General features: G+C 42.2%; 1 protein-coding gene across 2 annotated transcripts in view; it reads right to left on the minus strand.

Moving 5' to 3' along the window:
- Positions 1–16,896, minus strand: part of LRFN2 (leucine rich repeat and fibronectin type III domain containing 2) — a 337,027-nt gene extending 320,131 nt beyond the window's left edge. For both annotated transcript variants that reach the window (XM_059717085.1, XM_006264224.3), the window contains exon 1: positions 16,293–16,896. The gene's annotated coding sequence lies outside the window, so the exon portion shown is untranslated. The remainder of the gene's footprint in view (positions 1–16,292) is intronic.
- Positions 16,897–17,596: the final 700 nt, after the last annotated feature.

Raw genomic sequence — 17,596 nt, forward strand, 5'->3', positions numbered from 1 at the left:
GAAATTGGAAAAAAGAAAGAAGTAAATATTTACATTCTGGAGGAGCTCAAAGGCCCCAACTGAGACTTGGGTGCCACCTTGCTGTGCAGAGTATACACAAAGGAAAGAAACAAATGCTGCTCCCAGGAGTTTATGATCAAGCATTTACAGTAATGTATCTAATCCAATCTCTCTCAGAAGATGCTGCTTTACAGTTTGTTCTCAAGTGCATTCTCCAGTGCCGTTTTAAAATGACTTGGGTGGTGAAAGTCCCACTACTTTCATTTGAAGACTGTTCCACTGTTTAGTAGACTTAATTTGAAAATGCTTTTCCTTGCTGTTGTTTATTATTATTATTTCATCCTTTGTTTTAAACTTCAACTCACACCATTTTCCCTCTTTCTTAGAGAGGTGTGTAGTTAGTAAAACATGACTAGGTGATCATACAGAATGTGACAGATCGGACTGAAAAGAACATATTGAAATAAAGCATCAGCCCAAGCTCTTGTGAAATTTCGGTTTCAAATAATTATGGGTTGTTGTTCTAACATATCAGATCCCTTCCTATTCAATTTGCTTTGTTTACATCTTGTTTGTAAAAGATTATTTCACATGAGCAACCTCTGAAAATTGAGACTTTCCACTGACTAATTGAAACTAATACAGTACATAAATGCTTAGCCAATGCCAAGTGCAATATTCCAAAAGCAAAATATTGGTATGGTTCAAGGCATACTTTAAAAGGCTCTGAGAATTACAGGGGATGAGGGAAAGAGAAAAACCGTGGCTGAGGTTCCTTGCCCTGTGATATCAGGGGCGTATTATTTCCATACTGAAGAGGAGAGAGAAAAATACTGGTTAAAACAGCTATTCACAGGCCAGAACAAGATTTTTAATGCCACAACCATTTAATTTTGGTGCCACTGGGTGGGGTGCCGGTGGGTAGGTACTGCCTGGCAAGGTGCTGCTGCTGCAGAAAGAAGCACCGGGGTCCTCCACAGCTGAGGGGCAGTGCGACCTACCGGCAGCTTGCCTGGGACCTCCTGGGACTGCCTGTGAATGGGCTGGCTGCCCTGGGAATGCAGCAGGAGGGTAGCTGGGTGTGCTGGCAGCCAGAGAAGGCAGCAGGGATGGTGCATAGAGTATTAGAAGCCCACCAAGCCCAAGCTTCCCTGAGCACGCCTGGGCTTCCAGCATCCCGTGCACTGTCCCCGCTGCCTTCTCTGGAAAGGGCCCTTGTACACATGAGAAATATCGCTGTAATTTGTTATGTAGCAAACTAAAATACATGGAATGTGTTTTGGTTTGCTACATAAAAAAGTCATTTCAATCAAAATAAGCCACTGAACGTGTATACTGTTACAAAATTTAATTGTAACATGCCGCCAAATGTGTACACTGTTACACAATTAAATAATTAAAAAGGGCAATTAAACAACTAAAAGGGGCGATTATTTCCTCATGTGTACAAGGGCCCTTAGTCGTGTGTACAAGGGCTCTCTTATTCTATGACTATAAACAAGTCTCAAGGTCAGACTTTTGACAAAATATGTATTTATATTCTGAAGCCTGTGTTTCCACATGAACAGCTTTATGTAGCCTTTTTAAGGGTGAGAAGTTTTGATTCTGTTAAAGTATTTGGTCAAAGGATAACTAAAAATCCTGTATTTAAAATACTTTTGCAATAAAAATTTAATTGCAAATGTTTTGTAGGTTTTAGCTAGTTTGTCCATAGTACTGGTAGAGAATCTCTTATGAACATGGTAGAAGGCAGGGCATGGTGACACGTTAAGATTAACTGATTAGCCATATTATTTTGAAGCCAGGCAGAAATTAGGGTAGGGTGGTACTCTAAGAGTCACTTTAGAGTGCTAACCCACACTTCCTTCTGCCTAACTTCAGATCACTTCTTCTCTCTCAAAGCATTAGGTTAATGTATTTTTAAAAGATTTTTGACACCTCCAACTAGACAGAAAATAGCCTGAGAGCCTGTGTTATTTATGAAATTCCACATGTAGCCCTGGTTATATCCTAGTGAGAACCCCAAAAATGGAAAAATATTCAAGGATATGATTTAAAAATAAAGTTAAAGACAAAAAAAGTCCAGGTTGTAGGCTGTCTGATTTGATCTAAAACAGCTTTCTCATACCCCCTGAGTAATATGTTCATAATATGCCTGTTAAGATTATATGGCTATACAGAGCTGTTTTAAAGAAATTATTTAGGGAGGTGATTCAGGTCATTGTGATATACTAGTTTTATTTGCTTGAATCAGTAGGTGATACTGCCTCGTAGTGCACCACCCATAGAGAAGAGAAAAGGGTTTTTGTCATGATGGGCTGAGCTCTGTATCTTGTGAATCAAAGGACAAGGGTTATCACTGTGATTTCCAACAAGTATGTGTTATTCTCACAAGTGCTATAGCAGGTGCCTTAACTACACTATATGTTAGGAATTATCAGTACAGCAGTGGTCCCCAAAGTTTGCTCTCCAATGAGCAACAATACTGAGCAAGTAATGTGCTGCAAGCAGCTTCATATTTAGGTTTTCCTGTCAACCTCTCTTTTATCTTAATTTCCTGTGGCCACAAGAGGTGGGGGAGGGCCTTGTCCATGAGCCATTGATTGGAGATGACCTTTTTAGAACATATTCATATGGTAATAGCAAAGGCCAATGCTTCCAAGTGTTGAAAGAGTGGATTTCCAAATGGCTTCAGTAAGACTCTGTAACAGGTGTGTAGGCACCAGATAACCCCCGGGGTCTGACTTGCCTAACGGCTCTCTCTGGTCCTGCCACACCTATAGTGTCGACCTTGTCATGCTTTTGATGTTATTGTTTGGTTACTGAGGATGAGGTTCATGGGGCTGGCAGTAGCTCCTCTAGTTCCCACATTGGCCAGTTCTGCTCTTGACACATTCATGCGTGGGGGGTCTGTGTGTCCCTTGATTTGCTTCCCCCACAGGCCTCCAAGCACCTATCATGGCTCCAGCTGTCCCAGTCTTGGCCCCCTTTCTTCCTTCCTGAGCCCTCATCCCTGGGCCACTGTCTTGAGACTTTGGCTCCCAGATCTTGGCTCTGACTTGGCTGTAGCTCCTCCTGGAGTCTCAGTTTTCAGTAAACCAGCCTCAGCCTTCTTGGCTAGGGTTTATCTCCAGTCTCTGACAGTGGGGAGTGCCTCCCAGGCATCCCACCCATGGTCACCTCTTCCCTTGTAGCTACAATCTACTCCTCCAGTCCAACTCAAACAAAACTCCTGACCTGACTGGCTCTAACACAAATACAAATCCTACAAGGTCACTAGGTACCTCTTCTGGGCTGGTTTGACACCAAACTGCAGCCAGCTCTGCTTGGAGCTCCTTTTCAGGAAGCCATCAGGGCACAACTGCCCCTTCAATGGCCATGTGATCCAGCCTCCTGCTCCCAGGGCCAAGGTATTGTTAATTCCAGTAGTAGCAGCCTTCCCTTTTGTAGCCCCAGACCCAGTTCACCTGGGTAGCTCCCATTCACTGCCATTTTGCCCTTAGGTTCCCTGCAACCTACCTTTGGCTGATCTCAGCCCCTTCCTAGTAAGAGGGGCAAGCAATCCTTGTTAGACTCTTATGTCAGGCTTGATATGACTGCATGGTGTATAGCCCTTGTTGGGTATGTCACCCAGTTTGGAAAAAATGTGCCCCAACTATCACCACAAGCCCCAATTTTACCCACCAAGCTAAAACCAAACAATGATTGCTCAGGTTCAGAAGGCTTGGCAATCAGGAAGGAAAGCATGGTTTAGAAATAAGACCCTGAGAAATGTGATTACCTGCCTTACCACAGACACTGGCCACTTCTTTGGGCAAATTATGTAACTATTCTGTGTATCTGTTTCCCCATCTGTTAGATGTGAGTAGCAATAGTAACCCACCTCAAAGAGGGTATTGTGAGCATAAATTTGTTAATATTTGCTAAGTACTTTTAGAACCTGGAACAGCATGTTCTTCAGTGGGAAGTCGGTGTCCTGTTAATATAATGTGATCTTGTTGTCATCATGGTAGTGCTGCCCCATCTCATCTCAGTGCTACTCTACAACAGTCATGCACTCTAGGGAGTCTTTGCCTTGTATACCGTAGATCACTGCATCTGTGAAAATTGCAGCTTTCTATGCCTTGACAATAGGGATGAAATCACCTGATACAAATAATCCTTAGCTCCTTTAGAACAGGATAACTCAAGGATCCACATTTCCACTTTAGGCTCAGGATAATGCAAGCCACACAGCAAACATCTCCAGTACAGGGGCTGCTGAACTGCCATATGCAGCACCTCCCCCACCACAAAGCTTTATCTCCAGCTGTCATTCCTTGTGCTTGCTTCCTGTACATATTCACTCCTACAGAGACACTAACTGTGAAGCACTGAATCTGTTCTTTTAAGTTCCTTGTTGATCAGCCCCTCCACCTCAGTGCTCTTAAAAAGCCAACACTCTTCAGGGCTTAGAAATAACTGTTTCAAGCCTCCCATGTTCTGCCAGATGGGGCCCAAAGCTTCAGATAGGACACAAAGTGCTCAATTCTCCTTCCCCACACATCACCTGCCCGATAAACCTTAAACAACATTAGCATGATTTTTACAGTTTATTTTATCTGCAGAACTGGTTATACTTTGTTTCCTCTGTGCGTAACTCTTCCAAAGAACATCCCTACAAGAGCAAGAAGAAAAATAACAATAGAGAATGAAATCCACTTCCTACGAAGAGAGAAGGCTATCTTTTGAACATCAGAAGCTACCCCAAAAATGCTGGGATCCTTCACAAGATTTGATCTGAAGCTAAGGGCGAGCTTAGCAAAGTTAAATTCAGAGCCAGACTTAATAGCAGTACCATGTGAAATGTCTTGAAATTTTCTGTTACATGAAAATTTTAAGTATTGCACAATTTTTGTTCCATCTTAAGATGAAAACTAATGCTGAAATATCGGGATTTCCCAGAGGCAGAAGATCCTCATTTTTCAATTGTGCAATGTGAAACATTTTTCTTTATGGAATTCAGACAAAAACATGAATTGAAACTGATGTTCTTCCTTAAAAATTCAGTGTCTACAAAATCTCACATTTTATTGGGAAAAGTATTCAGTGAATACTCTGCTTATAACCCAATGTGTAAACAGATATAAATAGCACAAAGATTGGTACTATCCTCCTTCTCCTTGAAAAATGGTTCCGCCTTCTAATAAATCTCATTGATAAGCTATAGTTATTGATAGGCAACATGCATTTTTAGCGTAATGTTTAATGCTGGTTAAAACCATTGATTTTAAAAAGTGTTAATTTAAGCTTTACTGTCTCTGGATAGTAAATGATTTCTAAGTTTGATTCTGTTCCTCCACATATACTAGCTGTTCCAAAGTATTTTACAAATACTTTATTTAGTTCATTTTAGTTCTTGAATTGTTCATTTTTACTATTCCTGATTGCTGCTACTTGTTAATTGCAATTTGTGGTTGGTCATTTAAGTTGCATGCTACCTTGTTTCTGCTTCCTGACTGAATGACTGAAACTTTTGGAAACATTTAATACTTTTGAACACTTCAAACAAGTAAAACAATGAAGTAACACCTTTTGGAATACATTTTCAGGTCAATACTCACTTGACCATTTGAATGAAAAATACGGATATAAATAGAATGAACCAAATATGGTGAGTTTAATCACAGGCTTACTTATGACTTCTTTCTGAAATGTATTTGTTTTAATATAGGCCTGATCTAATGACTATTGAAGCCATTTGAAAGACTCTCATTATAGTCAATGAGACTTGGATCTATTTCATTTAATGGATGCACCATATTTTTCCTATAGAGCAAAGGAAACATAGCAAGTTATTTTCTTTCTTGGATGAAATTACTTCTTGGAGTTATATATAGGTAATTTTATACCTCCCTATTAGCCAGCATGTAATTATGATGCTAATATGACTCTACACTTTGATAACATATGCATACCCAACAAGGTCTCCTTTCACATTAGAGGGTTACCGCATGAGACATTCTGCAGAGTGAAAGGTACCCACATGAGGCAAACATGAATGACTCTATTTCACTCAAACTGAGAATACAGTGACACTCAAATGAAAACAGACACCGGGGTGAACTCCTAGCAATACAGTATTAGGATTTAACAGATATTTTACGTTTCATTTTTTTAAAATGTAATGGGATTCTAGTCAGAAATGTGATTCTGAAGAGGACATTGTGGGGTTCCATATTCATTTTTTCTTAATGGCTTCCTGATCAATGCTCAGTTGAAATGTCAAAAACTAATTTTCTAGAGTACCAACCCTGCAACCAGGAACCTGAAAAAAATCAAGCTCTATTCTTTTCTTCCCTGATATCATTATCATCTGTAATAAACACTAGACAAAGCACAGTTAATTTGGGACTTCCACATAGCATGAATTCCGTTCTTAAAGAATGAAAATAGACTTCTGGATGTGGATCTAAGTTGCCACACCTTTAGATATGCAGCAGGAACATAGGGTTCAAACAGCTATTTTAAATCCCAGTTCTCCTATGCCTCAACGAGGTAATGGAAGTCATATCTGAGAAGAAAACCTAGCTGCAGAATTAACTTTTTTCTTTCTTTTTTTGAATTATAGGTCATTAAAACAGAAGCAGAGACAGACAGGCAGACAGATTCAATTAAATCATTAAATAAATATATTAGCCAAAAGTCGATTTATTGTGTGTGGGGGTTTTTTTTAAATAAAAAGCCTTCTGATCTACATAGTAACAAGGATTTTTTAGAAGGAATTTTATTTTTGTATAGGCAACATGCCCATTATCGTCCCCATGGTAGTGCAACATATGGCACTAAATGAGTAGTTAAAAATACTTCCCCAAATATATGTATATATTAAAAGAATGTGACTAAATCTCAGCATGTGACATGCACAATTTAGTGAACAATGGACCAGGATCAGATGACCAAGTTTATATTCTTAGCTCCATCATTAACATTTGGTGTTTCATTTGGTACTTGTAATCATGTTTTGCTCCTTGTTGTGTGGCTATATAGTGTCCAGCAGGAGGGTGACTCAGCCTTAGTTCAATCACTAATGTATTACCATGAACCAAACAAAAACAACAAAGTGGCAGTACCACAGCATGTCATGTAATCACACCTGACAAATGAGTCACAGTGGAACCAAGCACTATGCAGAAAGCCATGACAAGGCATGTATATTATTTTATCCCTGTTTTGAGGGACTAACAGGGATTTAAGGAGCACACAAGCCTTGTATTGAAACACCTGTTCTAGGATGAATTTCACCGTTTGGGATCCTGCAGTGAAGACAGCAAAATAACCTGTGACAATTTCCACAGTTACAAGGTCATAAATTAACCCAGTTCATTTAATATCACTTGTGGAATTGGGTAGGTGAACACTCAAAACCATCATTTAATTAAAAAGAGCAGTGTGTGTGTGTTTTCCAGGTATTTGATATCTAGCTTCTATGAGACAGATATGAGGGTGTCAACTCCACTACAATCGAACAAATTGAGACACACAACACTGTTGGTAGTTGGGCCTGTCACATTTTAGAGGGTCCTTCTGACTCTAAATTGAAAGTTTGCAACCACGTTTAACTGAGACTGAGACTTATTTAAATAGATAACATTATTGTGAACTAGTAACTCATCTAAGTGCTGATGATAATAACCTTTTGCATTCAGAGTAGGGAGGAAATAAATAACATATTCATTATTTTCAGTGATTTCAACAAGTGAAAGAAAGATGGAGAGGTTGGAAATAAGGGAAAATACATAAAGGGCACATCTACATGTGAAATTAATATGCCTGAATAAATTTCAGTGCAGTTTGAGCTGGAGTTTATTGCTCTCAGGTGCCATGTTTACACACACTCCCAGGGCTCCAGCACCTTGAACCAGGACAGAGCAACCTTGGCTGACAGAGCTAGAGAGGCATAGCACTATTGGTATAGTGGCCCAGGGGATCAACCTGCCAGCCCAGGAGATGCTCTGATCAAGCTCAACATGCTGGGGAGGGTCTGGCTGGGGCATGAGGGTGCACCAGTGCAGGGATAACTGGCAGGAAGCCCCCACACTGAAGCACCGTCATGCCCCAACCAGCCCCGTCAGTGTCTACATGTGCACTGTTGTGCACTAAAGAATACTGCCATAGGATAGTACTTGTGTTTACAAGTACTAACCTATAGCAGAGTTAATTAGTTTATTGTGACATAATAGGGCCTCACATGTAGACACTGATCAAGCTGCTGCACTGAGGTCTGCAGAGCCACTGCTCAGCTCATTGCTGGCAGCAGAGGGGCCAGGGTTATGCTGCCCCACCCCTTTCCTTGCCATGCACACTGAGGCATGCATGTAGTCACCACTGCTCATGGAATGGGGCCAGGACTCTGGACCCCAGTGCAGCTGTTTACAGCCTGTCTGCTGTGAGTCTGGGCTCCATCATGGCTAGCGGTGCTTGTATCTGCACCTTGGGGTGCACAGTAGGGAAAGAGCCAGGGCAGCCCAACCCTAGGCCCTACCCCACTGTCTGCCTGAAGGTGTCCATGAACCTTCCTCCAGCAATGAGGATTGTACACCTCCCAGCTCCCTCCATCTCTCTGTCTTCCCCTGGCATGCCAAGTCAAGGCATGGGTTGTGGTCGGGCTGTTTTTAGCACTCTGGCCAAAAATGTTGCCGACCCCTGATCCAGATTATAGTGTTTCATAAATTTTCATGGATTTTCAGGGCCTTGGATGAGTGAACAGAATCACCCTCAGGCAGCCAAGTCTATTTATGAGCACAATAATTGAAAGTGAATCTGACCTGACTGCCTACACTTCTCCACTCAAGTTGCACAGCTCCAGAAGTAGCTTGGGGCTGCTCAGAAGAGCTTCTGGAGAAAGCAGCCAGTGGTCTTGAGGAGCCCAGGCCTGCTGAGAGCTTGTACAGAAAAAGAAATGAAGAGCTGCCTAGGCTAGAGCACTGGTTCTCAAAGTTTTTAGACTCCTGGATGGGGGGAAAAGGGTATGGGTGGGAAAGGACCAGCTCTTAGTTTTCACTCCTTTTTGCTGTGAACTCCTGGAACAGAATTAAGCAATTCATATCTGCCAAACAAACTCAGAAGAACCACAAGCATCTCAGAAAGATTTTAACACCTTTGGATTCCTATCTGACATCTCTGCTTTCATCTTGTGAGTTATGTTTGCACCCCCAACAGAGCTAACATTTCACAGCACCTTTGAAAGGCTCTCAAGGCACCCCAGGGTGTTGCTGCTGCACCCTGGTGAAGAATCACTGGCCTGGAAGCCCTCCAACCTGGCCTCCTGGGCAGGAGGGAAGAGAAGAAAGTCAGCTTGGGGTGGAGGATGAAGGAAGCAGCATGGCCCAAGGCCCAATTTTGGACATGTTTAAAAAAAGAAATAAAAATGGAACTGGCCAGAGGGCAGGAGTAAGTGGGGTGGGTGGAGAGAAAGGAAAGCAGGGGAGAGAGCAGGGAGCACCCCTGCCCCTCCTCACCCTATTTAGTGTACCCAGGTGCTGCGGGCCAGGGCTGCACCCTGCCTCATTAGCACCAGTGTGCCACAGCATCCTCCTGTGGTGCGAGGAGACACTGCCACCTCCCTCTGCACCCTGCCTCAGCCTGACTACTGTTGCTGCATGGCTCTAGCAACCCATGGAGCTGAGGATCAGACAGGATAGCACGGTGGCTCCCACAACTCCTGCAACTGCTGGAGCCGGCACTCAGGGCTCCCCCCTGCCCAGGGCCCAGTGCTGCTGGGCACCCCACTAAACTTTCCCGGCACAGCCCCCTCCTCTCCCCTCTGTGGCTCAGCCCAGCCTGGTGGGTGCACAGGAACCAATATCCACAGGGTCCCAGCTGAGCATGTGAGCCACAGTGCCAGCTGAGAGCCACAGCAGCCACCTCCTTCCTCACCATGGTAGCAGTGATCCTGAGCAGAAGAGGAGGAGGAAGATGCCAAAGAGCCACGGTGGTCACCACAACGAAGTCCCAGTGGGTGTTTGTTGCCCACACCTGTGTCACAGCAGAGCCCAGTCATCATGCCCCCCTCCCCTCGCAGGGCTAGTGCAATGGGGGCAGGATGAGCCCTGCTCCTTGCAGCTGGGATGGAAGGAGGGGAAGGGACTGGATGTATGGTAAACCTACCCTGCTACAGCTGCCCAGAGCCCGCATCCGGGCTGCCCTGTGGCCCTCTGTGCTGCCTTGCATTTGAGGGGACTAAGCCCTGTTAGCCCTAGCCTTCTGCTGCCTATGAGCTCCTCAGTAAACATCTCGTGCAGATGCATCCAAAGACATTGAGTAAGCTTTTTGTATTCACCAAACTGGAAAAAGCTAGATGTGACAAATAACACTACCTACAGTGACTGAAGCAGTCTCACTCTGTGAGTAAAAGACACATCATAAGTTCCCCTTTACCTTATCCATGGACTTGGACCTGAGAAGATATAGATATAGATATAGATGAGACGGATTCTACTTAGTGCCCAGTTGCATTTTTTGTCTTTTCTTCCTGCATCATATCAACTTTCATTCTGCGTTTCTCTACTTCTTTCTCCCCAATTCCTTTCAAGACTGCTACTTTCTACTCTGATCCACCTCTTCTTTTCCAGCAAACAATCAATCCAACCACCTCTTCGCAGCTTTCCCTGAGCATACCTTTATAGCTCAACTGAGATTGCCACCTCATATCCAGTTTGTTTTGTAGGCCTTCCAGGAACTGTGCACCTCCTGAGGCATGTGGAACACCTTCAACTCCCATTGACTTGAGAGGAAGCAGTACCTTGCCTCTAGGACCCCAGGGAAAGATAAATATCCAGCCTTTTGTGAGAAACAATCAGAAGTAGTGAAGTTTCAGAATAGACCCAGCCCCAAGATGACACCACTGGCATAATCCAATCTGGAGGTGACAAGCAGCAGATCTGAGTGGGTGAAGAAAGATCTTATTGTCCTTGCCAAGTGTAGGTGAAAAACGTGCTTGTGCCTCTGGCTGCCACTTGGTAGCTTGACATGTGGGATTATAAAATACGTATGTACCTCACTGTAGCATTTGTCACGTACTTTGAGATCTTGGGATGGTACGTGAGAGATATTTTGATTCTACAGAGCCTGCATAATCCAGCTTTCCTGAGAAGCTCCTGACTCTGTTTCTCAAGAGATGCTGGGAACTGGGCATGATTTTTCCACTGAACATTTCCAGCGGAGGTAAGTCACTTGACCTAACTACAAGGACAAAGTGCAGGCTGAACTTTAAGAGCCAGGAATCAATGTTGTAGTGTAATTTAAAAACCAATATACAGTAAATATCAGGCAGCAGCACCAACACCATTCACTTACATCTTAGATAACTTGCACAAAATGCCAGCCAGACATCAGTTTAGAAGACCTAGGAAAATTGTCTCCCTCCAAGGAAATGATGATCTATCAATACAGTTTGGCTTCCCCTCCAACCCTGCACATTTGTTTAGAGTATGGAACATATAATGCTTTCCAGTTATTAGTGATATAATTACTCCTAGTCACAGTAATATTCACAGAGTAAAAGACATCAAATGTATATTGAAAGGACTGGAAAGTTCTGATTTTTATCTCCCAGGATACAGACATTTGCTGCAGGTTGTTTTCAAGCCAGACAGACCATATCGAAAGAACCATGACACAGGCATTTTTTTTTTTCATTTCCCTCCATTGTTTCCCTTCACTACTCAATTGTTTGTTGTGTCCATTTAGGTCTAGAAGGACATTTACTGGGTTCTCTTTACCTGTTAACATGGCGATTTCATATTAAGTACTGTACAGTGCATCCTTGTCATCAAACATTCACAGACACCATTCACGTTCTGATACCAGGACCCATTTTTCTTTCTACTGCCACAGAGGATTATGGAAGTTTGAAGATGAAAGCCTTTTTCTATCCCCCTTCCCATTGCTCATTCTCACCTGCAGGCAACATCAAAGCAGAGATTATTATTTCTGCTTTGCGTTTTTTTTCCTCAAAGTCATCTGACAAGCATAACTAGAAAACATCATCTTGGAATCTGCCTGTTTGGTGCCACTTGGGGTCTTTGACACCAGCGGACTATCAAAGTATACTGTGATAGAAGCAGGGTGGAAGATGAGATGAGCTTCACCTGCTCACTTCCTTTAGATCAGCCATTTCTCAGATGAACAGTTCTCTGACACCTCTCTCCCCCAAACCACATGGCTTGACCAAATGGATGCTTTCAAAACTTATCCCTTACCTAAGGTCACAAGTTCCAAGTTCAGGCAACTTCCTGAGTATGGTCTAAATGAGATGATCCAAGATCTCCCTACAGCCTTGAACTCAAAAGGCCATATTCATACCTGATGTGACGCCACTGGTTTCCACTGAACGATTCAGCTAAATACTCCACTGCAGTCTTGCATATATTTTCAGCAGCTTCTCAGAGCAATGGTAACACAACTGAAGTGGGAAAACAGCTCTTAGCCATCATTTGCTTTGTACTGATCTCACCTTTCATCCAGCTTTCTTTTCTTGCTTGCGCCTATGTCAACGTGCATTGGGATACACTAGTCCAGCCTCTTACCTCATAACCAACCAGAATCTGAGCCCCTGGATTTGACTGCTATTCCAGGGTGTCTCTCCTTATTTTACCCCTGTCTAGCACAATCTCTGTGACAGCACAGCATCTGCTGGGAGGATTACAGGCCAACACCTGCTAGGAGTCATTACCAGAAGTCTTTAAGAACTCTATAAGAAACCCCATTATACCTAAAATCACTGAATCCAGAAACCCAGGTTCCATAGCAGACATACCTTCATCTAGCCCTATGGACATTTAATAGGTATATCTAGTTATTTCATTATTTTTGTGCACTAAAACAGCAATTTCAAGAGCCATTGACACCACATAGAAAAGATTCAGACAATACTGCTTAAAGCTTGTGACCCTAAAAAGAGATAGGTGTGTTTACTTCATATTCTAGTCTTCAAATTTGGAATTTAATTCCTGTCCCATATTGAACCAAAGAATTGAAATCTCAAACATTTTCATGAGCCGACAAACTGAATGAATGCTTGGCTTAGGTCACTGAAAATTATTTACTTAGCTCCCCCCTTCTACTTATACTTTTAAAATATAAATTAATTTAAATTTATGGGGGGGAAGTATTCTTGTCTTAGAAAAAGGTCAAACTTTTCCTTTAGAAAATGTCAAAATGGGACCTCTGACAATTTTGAAGCATATTTCCAACATTTTTTTCAAGTTGGGTAATCCATTTGAATTTACCTTTTTCCACAGATAGTTTCCAGTTAATATGACCTTTCATTGAAAAATTCCTGAATGGTTCTATCTTCTACTAAAAATCAATGGGAGACTAATCATAGGAACAGACCTAGGTGTCATCTTCAGCATTTCAATAGACATTTTATATGGACAAATGCCTGGATGGTCCAGGGGGGAGATAACAGGCTACAGAAAAAGAGCTTTTGACTTTATGGCACTGGTTCACTTATGATTGGCACCGGCCTAAAGCAACTAATGTCTAATGGCTTCTTGGTGGCTTTGAGAGAATATTTACTGCTGTTTTTTCTACCACCAAGAGACAGGTGTCCACATCACAAAAAAAGACATTATAATTAAACCTCAATCAATGCAACTCTTAGCAAAGAGTCTAAGAATTTGGCTGAAAGAAGATCGGTGATATGGTACTTTTCTGCGCCTAAAGATGATCATTGTAGGTCAGGATTGAAACACATTCGCTGGGCAACAAATGAGGAGGATCTTGCACTGTCAGTGGACATCCTCTGTGTCTTGTGTGGATAAATAACAGAATGCATTCTCCAGACGTGTCAATAAATCATCTTTCTTGACACTGAATTCACTCTAAGGCTGGTTGCTAAATGCACACTATCCCCCAATTATTTCAAGTCAGCTTCTTATACCAGCATAGGGGCATATGTTTTTTGCCGAACAGGCAAACCCACTTCAGACTGAATGCTGTATTGATACACCCTCCCAAAATGTACCCGACACTGCAACATTTCAAACTTCAGTCAGCAAACACGCTGCTCTTTGTAAAAAGACAGAGTGAGCTGACTTGTAAGGGACTGTCAGGGAGCTGTCAGCTTGGATCCTATTGAGGAAGAGGGAAAGTGGAGGCTGTTGCAAAAATGCTAGGTATGCTGTTTATAAGTCCCATAGGGGGAAACTAAGTGATTGCGTTCCATATCTGAATTTAAACAAGAATCACTAATGCTATAAACAGTGGGAGGGAGTGGAAGAAAAGCAAATGGTGGCTCAGAGGTTTGACTCTGTTGCTGGTTGCACTGCATAGACTGGACTGCGTGCCTTGGTGTGTTTAGTAGAACAAAGCCAGATTCTAACCAAACTGTGATCCAACATTAATTCAATAGACAATACAGGTGTACTGAAGAGAAGCCAATAACATAGTGTACACGAACTATATATAATATGGACTATGCAGATTGCCTAGACTGGAGCAGTAGGAAAAAAAAACTCAGCTTGGAGCAAGAGCTGAGCAAGAGATGTTCCTTCCTTATTGCCTTTTCTGTAACAATACCTTCTTTCCCACAAACTCCTGGCTAATTCAGGAGGAGTCAGGAGCCTCCTTTGCAACAGTTTTGTGACAAACCATGGCAAAAATAGCACATATGCAAATGCCATAGACTCTGTACATGGCAATATGTAGGCACTTCCAAAGAGTCACCAAAATGGGACGAGCATTAAACAGTGGCAGTGTAACAAGCCCAAGACATCATGACAATAAAAGTAAGTACAGTCTTTTGTCCCCTTTGCCATTCTCTCAAATTTTCACAATAGTGTCCTCTCTATACAACAGTCTCCAATGAAAAGTCAGTGCCTATTCACTGTAGTTATCTGTTTCCTCTCTACTAGCAACAGGAAATAACTGTGGGAATTGAGCAGTATCTGCTGGCAAGCACTGACTTTTCAGTGGTGAATACTGTATCATCAAGTTAGGACTTGGCAGCCTAGTCAATGCATTTCCTTGCAGCTGCGTGAAACCTTAAGGTGTTGTTGCTATTGTTATTATTTTTATTATTATTGACCACATCTTCCCTTCTTAGATAGTTAAAAGTTACACTCTCCAATTAATATCAACAATATAATATGCAAAATAAACTCCACCCTTCCTGGTGTGTCTCCTTGAGACATCCCTAGAGAGACTAGATGAGCCCCTGCCCAAAATAATTCTTGCTGCAAATCAGTGTTCTTTGTTTCCATCAGGTGAGGATGAGTTAGGGATTTTCTTGGAGTTTAAGAAGCCTTCCTGCAGATCATACGCTAGTTGTCCAGTTTACATTTAGTTGGAGAAGAAAAAAAGTATCTTGATAGATCCATTTTATTCTCCTGGTACTTGCTGACTTTAACTCTGACCTACATGCTTCTCCTCTGTTTTATTCTATCACACAATTTGTTTTGCGTATTGTGTTGTGTGCTGGGCTGTGTGTTTGTGTCTCTCTGCAACTGTGAATAACACTTTCCACTCTGCACCATCTTGCTCCATCATGCCACTTACATGACCCACAAAATGCCTGGCTTGTTACTTGGGGCAGAGGGTCATATATATCTGATGGTGCTGGGCAAACATGACATGGCATATTTCTAGAGCTCCCATCCCCCCATCTGCCCGCTTTACCAGTTCTTGATGCCCATCAACAATGGCATCGCCCTTCCCAGGAACACCAGCCTCAGTGACAAACATGAAACCTGGTTCCAGCTGCCTCTCCGCCACCTCCTACTCCTCCTCTTCTATCCTGCTTTTTCCCTTCACCTTCTATTCCTTCCTATGACATCTGTCAAGGTCCCTGTTCCTGAATTGTATGTTTTCACACACAACGGAGTTGATCTGTCCAGCAAAGTTCTTCCTTACCTTGGCAGGATTTATTAACTCCCCTGGAGCTTAAATGACTCAAATGTCTCTTATTCTATTTTTCACTTTTCCTTTAATAGGAAGAAAATCCTCCAAACCCCTTTCAATCTCTGATTCACAACGGCATTTTTTTTAAATTGCCTCAGCATGTTAAAAAATTTTCCTTTGAACTGCCTTCTCAGACTGAGAGAGAGAAGCAGACACCTAACTGAGGTTCATTTTTCTTACACAGGCACATTGTTACCTAGGCTAACAATAAAAAGGAAATAAAGTTATGCATTTCTCCAATGCCTTAAAAATAGAGCATAGAACATTATCTGATATCAAAGACGGGAGCCTATATTTATATACATGCACACACACACACACACACACGGAAAAATCCTAGCACTTACCTTTGAGAAGTAACATTTATCCCTGGTTTGGTAAAATAATGTCAGACAGGCACTTAGACCTTCTTTCTATGCCATGCATCTTTTTTTTTTTTTTTTCGAAAGGAGATATAATCAGAAAAATCCTGGGTTCATTTCCAGCTAAAGCAAAATGCAGACTAGAATTGTTGGCAGATGGAACCTGATTCAGAGAAGTCCAAGTGAATGAATCCCTGAGACTCCTTATTCAGTAATATCCAAAGCAATGAAAAAAAATTAAGAAAGGGGGGGAAAAAGTGATAACTTGTTCTTTTTCTCGTCTGGTTAAAAAACAAAAAACAAAAAACAGGTCTTGGAGGACTAAGCAGCCTGCAGGCTTTTCAAGAATCCTGATCCCAGTGCATCCCAAGGTACCACATGCATTTTGGCATTGCAAGTCTTCAAGTTCATATTAGCAAGCCCAGCTTCTATGTATGTGTGTATGTGTGTAAGGAGGGGGGATCAGGGGGAATCAGGGTGTGTGGGGGGAGAGACAGAAAGAGAGAGAGGAAGAGAGATACACACACACGCACGCAGAGATGGAAAAAGGAAAAACAGCAAACTGGAGTGATCTCACAAAGTGCTCTAGATGGCAGAGCCTGCACAGCTTGTAAGACAAGCAATGTGCACAAAAAAAATCTAGCTAGCAGCTTCAAGAATTCTTCTTACCTCTTCTGACGATGCAACATAACAGCAAGTGCTGTGTGCTGCATAGGAATCTGTGCAGTCACAAATCAGTCTGCTTTCCTCACTCCTAAAATAACAAACATCAAAAAAGGAAAGGAGAAATAAAGCAAGAGCAAAAAAAGAGACAGGGAGTAAAAAACAAGCTTTCTAAAGCATACAAGTGGAAGGAGAGAGGTTTGGGAAGGTGGGAAATAGTGTGGAAAGAAGCACCCTAACTCCTGGTCCTAACATAGATCAGCTCTGTAATTATGTGACAAAGCGCTGCCTTCCTAAGCCATTGTGTAATAATAGAATCCTAAGCTGTGTAGACACTGCCTGACATGCTAAATCCTCAGAAGCAACATTCAACATTTGTCAGTGGAAAGCATACTAGTTCTCAGCGTATGGAGGGGCTGGTTTGAGAAAAAGGGAGAGAGGAGAGCAGCAACATTTCAAAGTAAAACACGCAGGCTGCAGTTGCAAAGGGCTGTCAAATGGCAACTGTGCCAAAAATGTTTCTATCAAGCCAAAATATATCTATCTATCTATATACAAATATAATAACACTGTCAGTTCCATTCATGCTGTTTAATACTAGAGGAAGAATCCTCCCTTGATATGTT

The sequence above is a fragment of the Alligator mississippiensis genome, chromosome 1 (assembly GCF_030867095.1).
Source record: "Alligator mississippiensis isolate rAllMis1 chromosome 1, rAllMis1, whole genome shotgun sequence".
Classification (NCBI taxonomy): Eukaryota; Metazoa; Chordata; order Crocodylia; family Alligatoridae; genus Alligator; species Alligator mississippiensis.